This window comes from Halichoerus grypus, chromosome 13 (assembly GCF_964656455.1).
Source record: "Halichoerus grypus chromosome 13, mHalGry1.hap1.1, whole genome shotgun sequence".
Taxonomy (NCBI): domain Eukaryota; kingdom Metazoa; phylum Chordata; class Mammalia; order Carnivora; family Phocidae; genus Halichoerus; species Halichoerus grypus.
In genome coordinates, this window is record NC_135724.1 from 12,804,558 (window position 1) to 12,823,200 (window position 18,643).

The 18,643-nt window shown below is 39.7% G+C and overlaps 1 protein-coding gene across 1 annotated transcript in view; it reads right to left on the reverse strand.

Moving 5' to 3' along the window:
• SERPINB7 (serpin family B member 7) overlaps positions 1 to 18,549 on the reverse strand; it is a 55,530-nt gene extending 36,981 nt beyond the window's left edge. Inside the window, exon 1 of the mRNA XM_078060196.1 lies at positions 18,304 to 18,549. The gene's annotated coding sequence lies outside the window, so the exon portion shown is untranslated. The remainder of the gene's footprint in view (positions 1 to 18,303) is intronic.
• Between the last annotated feature and the right edge of the window lie 94 nt (positions 18,550 to 18,643).

Consider the following 18,643-nt stretch of genomic DNA (forward strand, 5'->3'; position numbering starts at 1 on the left):
TCATCACCTTCTTCATCATCATCAAGTACTGCTCAGTGAGCTCCCAGAACATGCAGGCAATACTCCAAGGTATACAAATAGTCTAATAAAGATCTGCCTTTCTTTTCAGGTTTATATTCTGCAATCCATGTGCTTGCTGAATTCTCACTACTGGGCTAGCGAGGATTCGATTCTATTGAATAAGCAGGAAAGGACAGATTGGCGTGTGGAAAGGCAGAAGAGCAAGAGGTGAGAGAGTAGGAGGAAAACTGGAAGGAAAACCTGCAGACCTCCAAAATGCTTATTCTTCTCACTACACTAAATTGTCTCCTATTTACTGACATACGATTTTTTCACTTTTTCTCCCTAAAGTTTCTCTTTACACAATTGATATGGGGAAAATCCATTGTTACAATACGGTTATGGCTACTTCCTTTGAAAAGCAATGAATTCATACACAAACAATGAATCATGGAACACTACATCAAAAACTAATGATGTAATGTATGGTGATTAACATAACATAATAAAATAAAATTTAAAAAAATAAAAAATTTATAAACATTGAACATGCAAACAAAGAAAAAAAAAAGAAAAGCAATGAATTCATACTCCATCGCTTCTGCCTCTTACTCAGCAACACTACTTTTGGAGGTTATTACTAAAGACCATCAATAAGAATAGCAATAAAATATCACTTAAGGGAAATTTCCTACACATCCTAAAATAGATTAGAATATTCTCTGGAAGTTGAAGTCATTTGCTTTTTGTTTTGCTTGGTGTTTTGTTCGTTTGTTCTGAATTGCAGACATTGAAATTTTGTTATAAACTGTGTTTATCAAATCTAATCCTCTAATCTATCTATTTGAATAAAACCTTGCAGCAGCAAGTTCCATGGCTTAATTTCATGTTGTATCATGGTTAATTGATCCTACATGCTTTGAATGTTAGGTTTATTTTTATTTCTTGATGTATTTTTTGTTGTTGCACAATGGGCAGGGCATAAAAGAATTCCATTAGTCTACATCTCCTATTTACATGTCAGTATTTACCCTATCTTTCCTTCTGGCTCTACCTCCTCCACCTTTTTCTTCCCTTTTATTTTTGAAATGAATAATCTGAGCTCTCATCTGGCCATCAATACCATGATGGTGTATTCTCCTCAGACATTTAAATGAATGCAGTCATTGGAACTTCCTACAATCTCTTCCCATCAGAATTTCAAATATCGGAGGCTTTATCAGTTTCCACTTATTTGTGCCATGTCATTTCATCACATCCTCATGGCAACAAACAACAGAACAATGAATGGTAAGTTCCTGAAGAACTGCGTCATCACTATTGCTTATTAGTAACCTTTCTTATTTGAGCTCTTAGTTCTCCGATATTTATGAACAGGCTGAGACAGGGAAGTTTCCCAAATAAAATCCAGTTCTAGTTTCTTTCTTTTTTTTTTTTTTTTTGATAGAGAGAGAGTGCACGTGTGCATGCTCCAGGAGGGGTCAGGGGGAGGGGCAGAGAGAGAGAGAGAATCTCAAGCAGGCTCCAAACCCAGCGCAGAGCCCAACTCAGGGCTTGATCCTGCGACCCTGAGATCAGGACCTGACCTGAAATCAAGAGTCTGGTGCTTAACCCAGGTTCATTAAGCCTTGATCAATTTCAGTGGCAAAGCGGAATGTAAATGATGTATAGGCATCACCTACTTCTAAGAAGTTTGCATTGAGCCACTCGGCTTTTATGAAAGACCTGCATTAGTAGCTGTTTTTGCTAACCAAAATAAATCCAAAGAAGATTTTCTTTTATGAAAAAAGGTAAAAAATGAAAACAGCATTCTGAGATTGTTTGGCAGGAGTCACAGCCACTGTAGGGGCAATGGACCCCCCCCTCCCAGCAGCAGGGAGAGGGGCCCCACTGGTTCCTTCCCCGGGAACCACCCTAGGCACGTCAGCAGCAGCCCCAGCTGTGAACTGTATCTATGAGCCTCTGGGCTTTGTCTCCGTTTATTTTGTGCATCTGTGTCCTAAGGTATCAGGAATGCCTAAGACAGGTTATTTTGGGATCAGGGAACACTCAAATATTTTTCCATATAAATTAACGTAATTGCTTCTTCACTTCAGGCCATCCCAGTTTACAAAAGGATGGCAGGGGAAACCTGTATTTAGTTTTTCTATAACCTTTTATTTTCTCATCCTTTATCATCATGGTTCTGGTTCTCACTGGGCTCATTAAAACTATATTCTAGATGCATTCCTCTACTTGCAGTGTAATTTTAAGATCTCCACTTTAATTTTAATTAAATTCGTGAATTCAGTGACCTGGAAGGTAAACATAAATCCAATTCTGCCTTTATTAAAGATAGATATATAATGAGCTAAAGGAAACTTTAGAGATCATTTAAATCTAAGTCTCCCATTTTACAACTTGAGAAAACTGGAACTCAGAAAGTTTGTGCTTTTTTAAAATAAGAAACATTTGGGGGATGCCTAGGTGGCTCAATCAGGCATCAGAGTCTTGATTTCGGCTCAGGTCATGATCTCAGGGTTGGAAGATCCACCCCTGTGTTGGGCTCTGTGCTGGCGTGGAGCCTGCTTGGGATTCTTTCTCTCCCTCTCCCTCTGCCCCTACCCCTCCCCCAAAAAAGAAACTTTTGGAACTATACCCCAGGATACCTGGGATTTTTTTTCTCATTGAACTGTAATTTCTTCCTGAGTACTTCTGGCTTTTCTGCAAGCATCCCCCATTGCTTCCTCTGAGACTTATTCTTGGTCAGAAGTCAGAAGCTAATATGGCTGCCTTCTTGATTTATGCATGAATGTGCCCACCATAGATTTCTGCCTCATAGCTAGCAGCCCATCAGTTCTCATAAGAGCCTATGAGAAATAGAGAATCCCATATGATCTCATAGGAAACTAAAATAAACCAATCAACTCAGAGTTGTTTTCTCACCATTTTTGGAGTAATACTTTCCCAACCCATGCAAAACCTTAAAGAGGGGTGCCTTTTTGAGTGGAGCTGTCAAGCATATAGAGATTCTGGTCTTTAAAGAAAAAACTATGTGCAGGGTATATAAAACATAAAGAACATATTAAATGAGTATAAACTAATGCCAAATCTATAAAGATAATGGAAATATTAAAAAATTTCTTTTATTATGGTAATTTTATGTCAAATTATGTTAATTATGGATAAAATATAAACAAAACTGAGAATAAAAACTAGGACCACTGATCCAGTTTGTGCAAAAAGTCACATTCAAAGAAAACACACATCCCATTCCATTTATTTAGGCTTCCTTAAAGAGACCATTCTAAAGATTTCACAAAGTATGCCACATAAAAGTCCCTCCTAGATCCTTTTTAGATATCTCTTTCCATCCCCAAACTTTCACTCAGAGCAGCAGCTAACCATCCTTCCCTGTATCACAAATCCTCACCACAACTACGCCCCACTTTCCATTCACCCCTTCCACTTTTGCACAAGTCCACCCTATCCCCATCCATGGAACAACTAATGACAGGAGACCCACTTCTCCCCATCATGCAAAGTCCATGCACATCTTTTGGAAGTTCAGCTTTTCTCCCACTCTGACTACATTTCATGAGACTATCATCCCCTTTGTTCTGGTGAAAGGGAGTAACATTCTGTGGGGTGTGTGTACCTGCGTGAGAGAGAGGAATGAAAAGAAAATAAGGCCAGATGCTAAAAGATTTAAACAACATAGTCATCAGAGTAAATCTTACATATATCTATGAACTCTATACCCTGATACTGGAGAATACACTCATCTCAAATACCCATGGCTTATTCACAGAAATTGATCATATACTGCGTCACAAAGAAAGCACCCATCAATAACTTCAATAAGGGAAAATACTACAAACAACACCTTCTGATCACATTGCAACAAAACAGAGTTTACTAACAAAAACAAAGCACAAAAGACCCTAACACATGGATAGTTAAAATCCTCCTATTCACTCCTGGGTGAAAGGGAAAATTGAAACTAAAATTACAAAAAAAAAAAAAAATTAATGACAATGGTTTCCAGTTCTAGTCAAAATAGGAAAAACATACCCCACCCTATTTTTCCCAAAAATTACAACTAAAATCCCTGGACAAAAGCCATATAGGAACTATGAGAAGACTCTGAAAGGAGAAAGAAAGATGGAAAAATGCCTAGGAACCTCAGGACTGGAGGGTCAACTTAGTGTTAAATTTGCTGGGTTTGTATCGTCCTATACATCCCAGCCTGAGTTCTATACTCTGGAACTCCTAACAGGGACAGGAAAAAAGTCTTCAAGGAAAGCCTGTTCTCTCTAACCAGAGGTCTAGGAAGAGGGTAGCCCTTCAGGACAGAGCCTTTTAGACTCTACCCACCCAATTATAGGCAGATGTCATGAGAGAAGCAACACCCCTAACTGCTCCCCCTCCCCCGCCCCCCCGCCACACCACGGTCTAGTTGCTGCAGAGACAGTGGAGTGAAACCATGGTGAATATCCCCACCCTATACCAAGCAAACAGTGTCACATGCCTGGCCACTGGTGGTGGCTGCAGACACAGACAAGAGAACCCCACTCCTTCCCACTTGCCCTGAGAACAGTCTGTGAGGTGGGATCTTGTCAACTATAACCACCCCAAGGGAAGTGAAATGAAGAATACAATAACCAGCAAACAAGTAGTCCCCCCTCCTCCTCCCAACTAGAGAGTTGGAGGCAGGAGATGGAAAAAATGATCCTTTAAATTTGTATATGAAGTCTCAGGCACACCCTCGTTCCACTCATCTGTGACTGAACAGAATCAATAAAGCAAATACTCTGAGAAGTGAATTACAGTGCAGTTCCACGCAGGCCGCTGGATAATGCAAAAGTGGGGCAGACCAGAATAGCACTGCAAAGAGTTGGACAACTAAATTGACATTAAAACCACAGCCCACCAAAGTAAGCCAGAATGTACTCTGTGATCATAAATGTTTTAAAAACTACTAAAAGAGAAGATTTAAATGGAACCAGAGTCTCATTACATAATACTCAGAATGTTTAGGTCACAATACAAAATTAGTCATCTTACCAAAAACCAGGAAAATCTCAAATCACATGACAAAAGATGATCAACAGATTTCAATATCAAGATGATATAGGTGTGGGAATTATCTAACAAGGATTTTAAAGCAGCTATTAGAAAATGCTACAACTAGCAATTTCCAACACTTTTGTAAGAAATAGAAAATAAATAAATAAATAAGTGGATGTAGATACACTGGAAAATCTAGATGAATTGGATAATTTCCTAAAGAACTACAGATTATTAAAACTAGATAAGAGCTGAGAAGCTTAAAGAGACCGATTTCCATTGGAGAAATAGCATTATTAAGGAACTACTCCACAAAAAAGTATCAGGTACAATAGTTTAACAGTAGAATTCTACCAAACTTCCAAAGACCAGATAGTCCCAGTGCTCATTATTCTAGAACATTGAAAATAAAGGAAACTTCCCAATTCCTTCTATGAAGCAACTGTAACACTGATACCTAAACCAGATGAAGACAGTAGGGCAGGGAGGGGACACATATCACTCATGAATATTGATGCAAAAATTCTAAGCAAAATATTAACAAATAGAATCCAATACCACATTAAGAAAACAATACATCAATACCTTGTGGGATTTATTATAGAAAGGCAAGGTTAGTTCAATATTAGTAACTTTATTACTATAATACACCATATTAATAAATCTAAGGAAAAATATCCTGATTATCTCAACATATGATGAAAAAGCCACTGACAAAACTCAATACCCATTTGTGATAAAAAAATTTCTAATGCTCAAGAAAAAAAGGGTGCCCACTTTCTCTATTATTACTCATCATTGCACTGAAGGTATTAGTAAATTCACTTAGATAAGAGAACTCAATCAGAAGAATAAGAGTAGATCGAAAAAAATAAGTTAAATTACCTGTATTTTTAGATGTTGTAATAGTATACCTGGAAAGCCACAGATAATCAGTGATAAAAGCAAATCAAACAATAAAAGAAATTCAAAGAAGTAGCAGGCATAAAAGAAACATACAAGTCTATAGTTGCACCCAAATATCTACCGACAATTAGAATATGAGAAAGGCAGCATCTCAAATCAATGGAATAAAGATGGATATTTAAATAAACAACTCTGGGACAATTGGGTAGTCATTCAGAAAAAGATAAAATTAGATCTATATCTCACCCCATACATAGGAATAAACTCCAAATGGATTAGGGAATCTAAATGTAAGAAATTGAATCATGGAAGTACTAGAAAAAAAATATTGGTCAATTTCTAACTTTTGTGAAGAAAAAGGCTTTCTAATGATGACCCAAAATCCAGAGACAGTAAAAGAAAACATTAATATATTTGACTAAAAAATAAAAATAAAAACTAATGCATGTCAGAAAATACTGAAAACCAAGTCAAGCTGAAAAATTAACAACATACACCATAGACAAAAGGCCTACTTTTAATACATAAAGAACTCTTAAATGTGAAGGGCAAAGGACCAAAAACTTGATAGAAAAATGTAGACAAGACATGAACAGACAATTCACATATACAAAAAAAAATTTTTTTAATAGACTTTACCTTTTAAAGCAATTTTAGGTTTACAACAAAACTGAGTGGAAGGTCGAGATTTCCCATATATACCCTGCCCTCATTCATCTCAGATAATCAAGATCCCCCACCTGAGTCGTACATTTGTTACAACTGATGAACCTAAAATGACACATCATTATCACCCAATGTTTATAGTGTATATTAGAGTTCACTCTTGCTATTGTATATTCTATGGGTTTGGACAAATGTATAATGACATGTAGCCACCATTATATAGAATTACAGAGTAGTTTTGCCCCCCTAAAAATCCTCTGTGCTCTGCCTACTCATTCCTCCTCTCTTCCCCACTCCTATTTTAAATTTTATGCAATTAGAAATATGTGATTTCCTCTACTGCTCTTATGTTTAGAAACCCTTTGCTCTGAGATCCAATACCTAATTACCCATGTCTTTTGCTAATTTGTTTTGTTTTGTTTCCTTCTACTATCCTTTGGTATAAAATGAAGATCTACATACTTAATAATAATAATAACCAATTATCCTACTAGTATCTCTTTAAACTCTCTTGCCTCCAAATATGTATGATTCCCATTCATCACAAGCTAAATTTCAACTATGTAAGTCTATTTCTGAGTTGAAATCCATGCCACTCATTTGTCCGTTTATTTTTTGTCAGTTAAAACTGTTTAATAAAAGTGTATTTCAGTATTTGTTAAGGCAAGTCCTTCAAATTGCTCTTCACTTTCAAAACATTCTTGACTATTTTCATTCATTTAAATTTTCTACAGAATTTTAGATTTATTTTTCAAGAAAAACATCTCAGTACAAAGTATAGTAGAATTAATTTCTGTAATTTAAAAAATATATTGAGTCACACATTCCTTAAGGAGAATATCCTTGGTTCTTAGATACAGCCACTCCTGGAAGACTAGTCTGAGGGTTCCTTAGGACATTTCCATCAGCAGCTCGGGAGAAGCAGGAAAGAGCACACATGGGATGTATAAAGAGACAGGGACACTCAGAATTCCAACAAGCAGAGACCTGGCTTCCTTCAAAGGGCCAAACTATTCAGTCACCCCATATTTATTTGAATATAGACAGAAAACAAATTTGGCTTTGTGAAACCTCCAAACACAGTGTGTGTCATTGGGGTACGAGCTACAGAAGAATAGAGGAAGCATCTTCTTAGATTAGCTAATCAAATCCCATCTGCATTCACTACAGAAGAACAGAGGCAGCATCTTCTTAGATTGGTTAACCAAATCCCATCTGCATTCACATTACTCTACTGCAGATATTGGGACCAAGGCTGCAAGTGATTGAGAAAAATTTATCCAAATGTATCAGATCATCCATCACTCAATAGAATCCAAGTCTTGGGAGAATTTTCTTTTACCCTGGAGGTTGGTTAAGTTTCACTCTTGGGCCTGCCTTCAATTCAGTTCATACCACATAAATGGCAGGCAGTTTCTGTTTTCATAACTTGGGAAATACTACACAACTGTAATTGTATTGTAATGCAATTCTTTATAGTGACCCATTTAGAAACACAGGTCAAACTTGTTCTTTTCTGGGTTCCTTGGCCTGGAATATGTTCCCAAGTCATGGAATTCTCAAAGCATGGCATGGTGAGATGACAGGATTTAAGTCACCAAAAATTAGTCCTTCATTTAGTAAAATAACTTAGGGCATGTTCAAAGGACATGATCTTTAACAAAGGGAAGCAGATAGTCTTCTTTGCCCAATGGCCACTAATTTCTGCTTCACTGAACCCAAATCAAAGGTATCACCACAACCTGCAACTCACCTACATTATGATTCTTTAACCCCAAACCTCTTTCTCTATTATTTAAAGTGCTCTACATAAATGCTTTATATTCCCATAATACCTTAACATCCCATAGCACCTTAAAATTTGGACAAGTAGTCATCCTTTAGGTTAAACATCTGATGAATTTGAACATTACCAAATTTAGCTCTGGCTGTGATTTCACCAGGATTATTTTTAAATAAAATAAGCTTTTTTTAGACCCACTCATAAATTTAAAGTGGATTATTTACCAATTTTTTAAATATTAAAAATTAGACCATCCCAAACATAAAATCATTTCAGGTTGAAAATTTTTAAATATTTAATAACAACAGAAAGCCTATAGTTCAGTTTATTCTAGTGACCAGATCACTCTCTGGAAGATGTCTTAGTTGTTTCTACTTTTCAGCATATTATTTATGCTTATTCAAAAAAAAATAAGCAGCAAGAAAGTTTGAAGCACAAAGCCGCATGCAGAAGACATAGATTTCAACAACTTTCTGTAGGAGTTCAGTAAAATTACATCAACATTTTGATAATAAAATTAGCAGAGATTTGTGTGATATTCATTAGGATGCTCAGGCTCCTTCTAGAGCTGGATTTTCATCCATCCTTCCACTCCTTTCCACAATTACAAAGCGAGTCTCACTAACCAATCACATCCCCCAAGGTTGTAGCTAGACCACAGTAAGCAGGGCCCTCTCCCCTTTGTTTCTGATGGAATCTAAAAATAAGGATATGACCTAACCTCAAACACATATCATCAACCTAATTCACAATTATCTGCTGATATTATAGGCATGAGAGGAATTCAATGTTTATTTTAAAGTGTTCTGTTATTATATTTATATAGTTCTTGTTTTACGATCAAACATGTGATGATTGAGAAATAAAAATTAATCTAAAATGTGCCACTGAATGTAGTGAAATACCTCATCACGTTAAATGATTCTTCTCTTCCTGAATATTCATACATGGAGAGGCAAAGATTAATAATGCCCTTATTTTACGTATCTATTTTAAAAAGGTGTTCATAGCACCTGCTTGTAAAGAGAACAGATGCTCAAAACCACAGAACAAGTGAGTGTCAAGTGTATCAACAAAACTCAGACCTCTAAGTCTCCTGCACTTGCCCCTGCTCCTCGGACATCTTCAGAGGTGGATGAAAGCCTGGTGGGGTCCATACCACACCCTCAGTCTCCTCTGCTGGTTCCTTCTGTTTGCTTTGTGCTCTAAATGCTAGTCCCACTTTTCCCACTCTCTCTCCAGAAGATCTCACCCACCCCCATTACTTCCATGGTCACCCACCACTGGCGACTCCCAAAGTTGCATCTCCAGACCCAAGATCTCCTTTAATTCCTATATTCCAAAGTCTAGTAGACATCACCCAAGCATCTCAAACTTCTCACCTTCAAATCTGCCCTCATGATCTTTCCCCAAACCTGCTCTTCCTTTCTAGCCTTCCCCATCTCAATAACTCTGATCAGCCCAGTTTTTCAGTACAAAATTTTGAGGGTGACCTTTGATTTCTCCATCTCCCCCATACTTATGTAATCCATTGCCAAGTGCTACTGATTCCTCCTCCAAAATATATCTCAGGTCTGTCCGCTTCTCATCATCTCTTCATGGACTACCTTCATCCAAATCACCATCATTTCTCATCTGAACTCTGGCAATAGCTCCTCATTGCCCTCACCTCTTCCACTCTTGCCCTCTCCAATCTGATCTCTAACATCATCCAGGACAGTTGTCTTCACACATGGGTGGATCATGTTACTTCCCTGCTGAGGGCCCTTCAAAGACTTTCCTTTGTTCTTGATCTTGCCTACAAGGCCCATGGCCATGATCTGGCCATGCCCACTGCCCACCTCTTCGCCAACACTCTCCTTCTCACTCCTGTAGTGGGTTGAATTGTATTCCTTCCCCAAAAAGATATACCCATCTCTTAACCCCCCGTACAGGTGAATATGATCTTAATTGGAAATAGGGTCTTTGTAGACTTGATTAAGGATCTCAAGATGCAATTATTCTGAATTACCCAGGTATACCCTAAATCCAATGACTGATGCCCTTATAAGACACAGGAGAGTGATATTTCAGCCACAGAGACTCAGGCAGAGATGGCAAGTGGAGAGATAGGAATTGTGCTTCTACAAGGCAAAGAGGTCTAGAGCCACCAGAAGTTGGAAGAGGCAAGCCAGGATTTTCCCTAGAGTCTTCAGAGTTAAGTGTGGGCCTTGCTGACTCTTTGATTTCAGAATTCTGATCCTCAGAACTATAAGAGAATACATTTGTGTTGCTTTAATTAAGCCACAAAGTTTGTGGTGGTTTGTTACAGCAGCTCTAGGAACCTAATGCACTCCCTAAGATCCAATACAGTGGTATTTCAATTATTTAAAAGAGTTAGCTTTTTCCTCCTCAAAGATTTCTTACAGGTTTCCATCACCAGGAATGAAATATCTGGCATAAAAAGCACTTCAACAAAGGATTCCTCAACATCTGATCCAAATTCGGCCCTCCTTCCTATACTCAGAGACCTTCCCTTTAGTATTTGTTAAGAGCTTACAATTATGTATCTATGTATTTGTTGAATGTCTGTCTCTCCTTTACACTTTGGGTTCCATGAAGGCAATGTCTGTGTTTGTTGTCTGACCACAATATCCTAGTGGACACTAAAAATTGTCCTTCAATAAATGAAATTACAGAAATAAAAAAGGACTAAACAATCTCTTTTTGTTGGTGAGTATTCTGAGAAGTGGCTTTTCCCATGTTGAGTCAGTTGAAATCCAGCAACCATATTAAAGTTAAATTTTAACTGACTATTGATAAAATGAATTATATTCCACAGATATGGGATTAATTAAATTAAGCCAATATAAAATTTGAGATGAAAATGCCATTACAAGGGAAAAGACTTCCTATTCAATATTTGATCTTCTGGAGAACAAGCATGACTGCTTGCATGCACCAACCGCCATGTGCACTGGCTGAGACAGGCAACATATACAATTCAAAACCATGCCAATGAAAACCACGCAAATCAGATCCTTGGCACATGCAGCTTTTCATGAATGTGCCTGAAGCTAGGATCCTTAATGTATACAATCTTGTCCCATTTCCTTTCAGCCCATAAACTAGATGTGTAGGAGGCCACTGTGTCTCCTACCACTTGATACACATACTAATGCACATAACAATCTATAAGTCCGATTCAGTAATAGTCTTGGGCAGGTATGATCTGAATCAAGATACAAAGACTATACCACCAAAGATGAGAGAAAAAACTCACAATCTTATTTCAGAAGGAAACTTCATGAACATTTTGGCATTGTGCACAAAACGAAAGAATAATAATAATGATAACAGAACTTATTTTAAGAAGGTTGCCCATTCAAATCCTTCATCTAGTGGCTTTTTCCCCCTCCAGTCAGTAGTTCCATTCATCTACTCATTCATCCCACAAATTTGCATCAAGAGCCTACTAGATGTTGGGCCTTGTGCCATAGTGTGGGGATACTGTGGTAGGTAAATTTAAAACAACCCTGTCCCCGCCTTCAATGGGCCCAAAGTTTGGAAAGTAGACCCTTTATGAACAATTACAAGGCAGAATGAAAAGTGCCACAGGGGGGTGCTGTCTGAACAACCAGGAAATAGAGTTCATGGAGAACTAGAGGGAGCAGAGAAACTTACCAGAGATAAACTAGAATTGATCAGGCCTACAGGGGCAGAAAGGAGGCCAAGCCACACACGCAAGGGCTCAGGGGCAGTAGAGAACAAGGCAGCCCTTCATGTGACCGGCGGAGCTAGTGGTCAAAGGCAGAAAGAAAACAAACAGACTGGGGGGTAAAAAAAGAAGTGAAAAGCTAGTAATGAAATAAAAAGGAAACCAGGACTTTAAAATAATCCATCCAGTTGTGGAAGGAAAAAGATACATATGCCCAGAGAGGCCTGAGTGCTCTCCATTAGGTCTCTGTGTCATGGTTCTGTACGAAGGAAAACATACTGTTTCCTAGCCATCAATTTTAGTGGGCAAGAGTCAGTAATGTTCATATTACCTAGAACACTGCTTTCCAAACTGCAGATTACAATCCACTGGGGGAAATGAAATACATCTGGTGCATGGACATCAGCATTTAAAAAAAAAAAAAAAAATGAGGGGCGCCTGAGTGGCTCAGGCTTAGTTAAGCGTCCGACTCTTGATTATGGCTGAGGTCATGATCCCAGGGTCGTGAGAGTGAGCCCCGCGCGTCAGGCTCCATGCTCAGCAGGGAGTCTGCTTGAGATTCTCTCTCCCATTGCCCCTTACCCCATCTTTCTATCCTTCCCAAAATAAATAAAATCTTTTTAAAAACTGAAATACAGTAGTATATGATAAGATAGAATAGGATAGGACACACGAGAACAGACAAAGAGAATAAAATAGATCATAGAGCACTGCTCACAGTAAGGGCAAGTATTATTTCATGTGCGCACATGCATGTGATCGACAACAATTGCTTGACAGCCACTGACCAAGAAGTGGGTCTACACTCAGTGATGATTCTAATCAAGTCTTGAAATCTTTGAAATCTTTCTTACATATTTAGGGCTTGATACTAAAACTCGGGGACCCTGGCCACCAGGCAAAGTTCTTGCTCTTTGCTGTTAAGGGAACTTGCACGCTGTGGGGATGCCTTTGAAGAGCTGGGCTTTGTGCCAAAGCAGGGAGTGGGAGCCTCACAGTGGCTGTTCATGTCAGTGAGAAGGGTGAGGAGCTAGAACAGAGTGGGCCTGTCACCCACATGGGCACCAGGATTTCCACAAGAGTCTTCTTTATGTCACACATACCAAAAATCCAGATGACATGAGGATCTGTTCATGTAAAGGGGCCCAGGCCCTAAAGAATCACTTTCCTATAACTGTCCCTGAAACATCTCTCCACAGTCAACCACTATCTCTCCAGGGGACAGATACAGAAGATTTGAGACTGGATAAAAATGGCCAAGTCACTGTTATTTAGAGCCAGTTTCTAAACAGTGATTATATTTCTGAGTGCTTCAGCGAAGCAGGAAGCATCTTTAAGAAAGCAGTTCATGACTTTTTGCTTCACTTTGTATTAACTAATCTGTTCGAGACAGTGAAAATGTGTTCACTATACAATTTAAGTCCCGTGTGCCACTTTTCACCAGCCAGGAAATGCACAAATATCAGAGGAAAAAGAACTAATCTCTGTGGATGGTGTCTGGCTCTGGGTGTGGCTAGGCAGTTAGGATCAGTCCTGGTCCTGATACTATTAAAAATTTCTGGGGCTCTATATCGGTGAACATTTTAAAGTCACACCAGTCGTGCCATTTGTTGTCCGCTATGTGGACCACAGAGTTGTACAAAGTGTGTGTGTGAGGGAGTGGGGGAAGGTGTGTTGAGAATGTAGCAGTGTGACACTGACACCAGATTTGAAGAAGCGGTTCCTAAAATATGCGGGCAACACCCCCCCCCCCCGGTAAACCCACTTGTAGTTGAGGGATGGACAACAAACAGGAAAGGATCCCTCAGAATCTAAAACTTACCAGAAAGGCAAACTAGACTGTGAACTTGAAGGGGAGCTCTACTGATAGTTTGCTAAGTGTGGTGCCTAGTGTTTACGATTACATGAAAGACTAAGCATTGCACTGTAGAAGTTTAGACTGTTTCATCAGGAACTCCTGGGAGCAGAGGTTGGCAAACTTTTTCTGTAAGGGACCGGAGAGTAAATACTTTGAGTTTCTGAGCCATATGGCCATCTGTCACAACTCAATTTTTCAGCTGTAGCATGAAAGCAGACAGAGCACGTAGGTAAACAAATGGACATGGCTGTGTTCCAATAAAACTTTATTTACAAAATCAGGTGGCAAGGCTGTTTTGGACTGAGAGCTAAAGTTTGCCAGCTCCACCCTAAAGCATTAAATGGCCCTCCGGAAATCAAAGATGAGATTAAGGACTCTGGCAAACCACACTTGATTCCTGACAGACCCCTATGCAACTTTATAACTAAACTTTATAACTAAAACTCTTACACCAACTAAATCTATAAAATCTCTTGATCCTCACAAGCATTGATACCACTATTTTATTATTATTCCTATTTTCCTATTTTTCAGCTGAAAATGAATTTCAAGTTATTCAATTACTTTTCCAAAGGGTACACATGCTATAATAGATAGAACTTATACACAATCATTTGGCTCAATAAGAATCAGAAAATCCAGAATCTAAATTTTTGATTTGTAGCTAACTAAATTTTCTGGACAAGAAAGATGAACTTCCTATGTTTCTAACTCTTAACATTGAACAGAAACTTTCAAAATGACAACGGTGACCAATGTGGGAAAAGGTAGAGAATTTGATAAAAGAAAGCCTTTTAATTCACTGTAATGCCAACTACAAAGAAATGAGAGTCCTTTTAAGTTTTTCCATTTCCTCACACCACACACACACACACACACACACACACACACACACACGCATATACACACTGAGTCCACCCAAGACTCTGGAAATGACTGGCAAAATCTAAAATGTAGGACAGGAATCTTGAAGGAAACCACAGTGCCAGGCCTAACTGCCTGAGATAATTAATGCCTTCTAATCTCACAGAATCTCCTTCACCAGCTCCTCAAAAAATACTGACCATGAAGGCAGGAACCTCCATTTATCCTCCACCCTGATTTCAACTGGGATGCTGTGGAAGCCCATACCCACTTTGTCATATGAGACGAATGGCTGCGTGCTTTTACAACCTGTAACAAGAGACAGGTCGGGATGGCTCTTAGACTGTGGTGTTATCACTGGATCGCTCTGTGGGTCCTCTAGGGGTGGCTGGGAGCAAACCACTCATAAATCGGTTCTCTGTGCCCCATTGACAGAAATGGCCAGTCACCATCAAGGTGTAGGAAAATACACTCCCAACCACTTGGCTGAAACATTTCATGCACCGACCCCGCATATTGATTTTATGAGACCTGGCACACAGTGAAGTTCATAATCTGAGCCTGAACAGGCAGCAACATGTGTGAGAAAACAGCTCTCCTCTTTACTTTGTATCCCCTGAGGCATGCTCTTATTACATAACACCTTGTGCACAGAGAACAGTATCCTATTTTTAAACTTCAAAGGTTCATGTGTAAATATTTATCTGTCCCTATGAATACTGTCCCTATTTGTTTCCACCTTTGGTAATAGGTAAAAACATACTGCATACTGGTCAACCATGACAACAGCCTTACACAGAGAACGGCATCCTTTTATTAGTGATGTGATACAATTCTTGTCCATAGTTGAATAAAGATTTTTAAAATTCTTCAAAGTGCCCATCTATTAAGCACCGCTTGCCTCACTAACTCACCTTTATTTTTTTTAAGATTTTGTTTATTTAAGAGAGAGAGAGAGAGAGCATGCGGGTAAAAGCAGGGGGAGCAGCAGAGGGAGAGGGAGAAGCAGGCTCTCCGCTGAGCAGAGAACCCAATGCAAGGCTCGATCACAGGACCCTGGGATCATGACCTGAGCTGAAGGCAGACACTTAACCAACTGTGCCACCCAGACGCCCCACTAACTCACCTTTAAAATGATACTACTGCCAGTGAATTTTGTTCAGTCAACCCGCAAACTCCAGTGTCTGCCATGAAAACAGGCTAATTATATACCAAGGGGACCAGTAGAAAGAAACTCGGATCCTTCTCATCTTATCCCTGATTTTTGTCCCTATTCATGCCCCCTCCCACCCTTCTCACAGGGAAAGAAAAATTGAAAAAAGTAAGGCAGGGGGAGAAATGAGAAGAAAAGAAGCAGTAAAGAAAAACGTGTTTTTCATCATTTCAGAAGTAGGGAAAAAAAAAAAAAACAAGAAGCCTCTAACTATGGCCTGAAGTGCCACCTCAATGCAACACTTCAGTTTAAACGCTGTGGGTGGGAGGAAATTCCTAAGACATTTTTCCTGCCTCTCCCCCAGTAGTCCATGCCCTGTGATGGCTGGAGATACTTGGAAAGAGCTTTGGGGGAGCAGGAATGGCTGCAGGAGGCTTTCCAGGAGAAATGCTGCTCAAACTCCTTCTGACAGAAGTAAGGAGAGAAGCCAGTGAGGTTGACTGAGCTGGAGGGGAGGGCTCAGGCGCAGAGAATCACCATCCTTGGGGCTCCAGCCTCTCTCCGGACAGCCCTGATGACCAGCCGTATCCTTGTCTTTGCTCCTCTGGGGAACATTCTAAGACTATAGGGCTTGTCCCTACAAAACTTCACTGTGGAGCTCTTATCTCTTTGCCGGTGTTCCAGGCAGCATCACCCATGGCAACACAACCCAGGTCAGACAGGAAAACATAATCTGATTAGTTCTCAAAGAATAAAGGAGGAAATCAGTGTTTACTTTGGAGTAAACCCAGACCCCGTCTTCACTCATGAAACGTGAATAAAACAGCACACTTCCCTAGTTATGAAACTTAGGTTTCATTCCACCCCATGTAGATCTCTAAGCACTTTTCAGACAAATGAGAGACTTAATACCTCTTTTTTAAGAAAAACTTCCAGAACAGTTTTACTTCATCCCTGTTGAGGAATAAATGTTATTTTATTTATCAATATAAATATAAACTTCTCTACTAATATGTTAGTATTGGAAACCCTACCACAGACTTTGGATCAAAATCTTCCAGCTACAACTGTGATTAAATGCAAGGTTAGGGCCTAACAAATATAAACAGTCCTTTTCCTCCCTCTCCTCTGTGTCATGCCTAATAGGGGGCCCCATGGGAAGCCCACACTCTAGTTTATCTTTATGAGCAAAAATACGAGCAGAGATGTCCAGGCTACACATTACTGTTGAACACAACATTTAAACCACAGAGATAGTCTAACATTTTTTTTAAGATTTTTTTAATTTATTTATTTGACAGAGAGAGAGACAGCGAGAGAGGGAACACAAGCAGGGGGAGTGTGAGAGGGAGAAGCAGGCTTCCCGCCGAGCAGGGAGCCCGATGTGGGGCTCGATCCCAGGACCCTGGGACCATGACCTGAGCCAAAGGCAGACGCTTAATGACTGAGCCACCCAGGCGCCCCATAAACCACAGAGATATTCTAAAGCTCAGCAGCACCCAGCTTTGGATTTTTTTTTCGGGGGCAGGGGAACTTTTGATTCTGAATTAAGTTTATCAAGTACGCCAAAGCACCTAACATTCCTAAAAACAACAACATCAAGCTCAAGCCTCTCCCCATTGTTGCTAAAGTTGCCAAATATCATTGATAATAATGAAAATATCACCAACAGGGAGTGTCTAACACCTAGAAGATTTGGAGGGGGTATTTTTATCATCCTGTATTATTGTTTCTAGCTTTTGTTTTGGATCTGGGAGCTGACATGCAACTTGTCATCAGGGTTTTAGATCATTTGCTGTTAAACAAACAAACAAACAAAAAGGTAGAAAAGACTAGCTTGTAAATATCCATTCATTCATTCACACATTTATTTAGTACTGTTTTTACGCCCAGGGGATAGGAAGCCTGGATGTAAGCATTAAGTATGTTCGGTGTATAAATTATCTCTTATAAGCTTGGATTTATTCAGCAGTTGGTAGGCATTTTTCACATACAGCAAAGAACAATGCTGATTTTCTTATATCTAATAAGTTGGCCAATGTGATAGAGGCTGCCATCCACCGTCATTCTAATCTTAAAATCACTCTACAACCCTGTAGAGAATAGAGAGTGAATAGGGGAGTTTATGATGCCTCGGGGAAGCGCAGGAGACTCTGGTTTTACCAAGCAAGGCATTGTCTGACTGCCAGAAGCCCAGATGCTGGAGGCAAAGCTGCTACTCTGAAGGCAGATGAATGCTCACATAGACAGCCACTGGCATTGCCCATCGTTTTAGGGTGTCTGAGAATACTCTATAATAACCCCGCATGCATAAGAATGCCACTTACCTCCTCCCACTGCAGATCTGCCACCTGCACTGCTGGCTCAGGTTCTTCCTGCCTCCTCCCTCCTCATCTCTGCCAAGGTCCAGGGAAAGTTCCCCAGAATCCCCACTGGCTCAGCCCTTGAGGGAAGGCCTAGCGACAACAGCAGCAGTGGTGACAGCAGTGCAAGAAGCCCCTCCCCTCTCCCAGACTGCTCTCCGAAGAAAATCATGGAAGGGACACCACCGAGGCACACCAAATAGGCTTCCCTGTCCAACTCAGGAAGGCACAGGGCGCCCCCTGCTCAGCGCCTTGGTGTCTGTCATTCAACCTACCACATTCAATCATGAGCAAGTAAACTAAA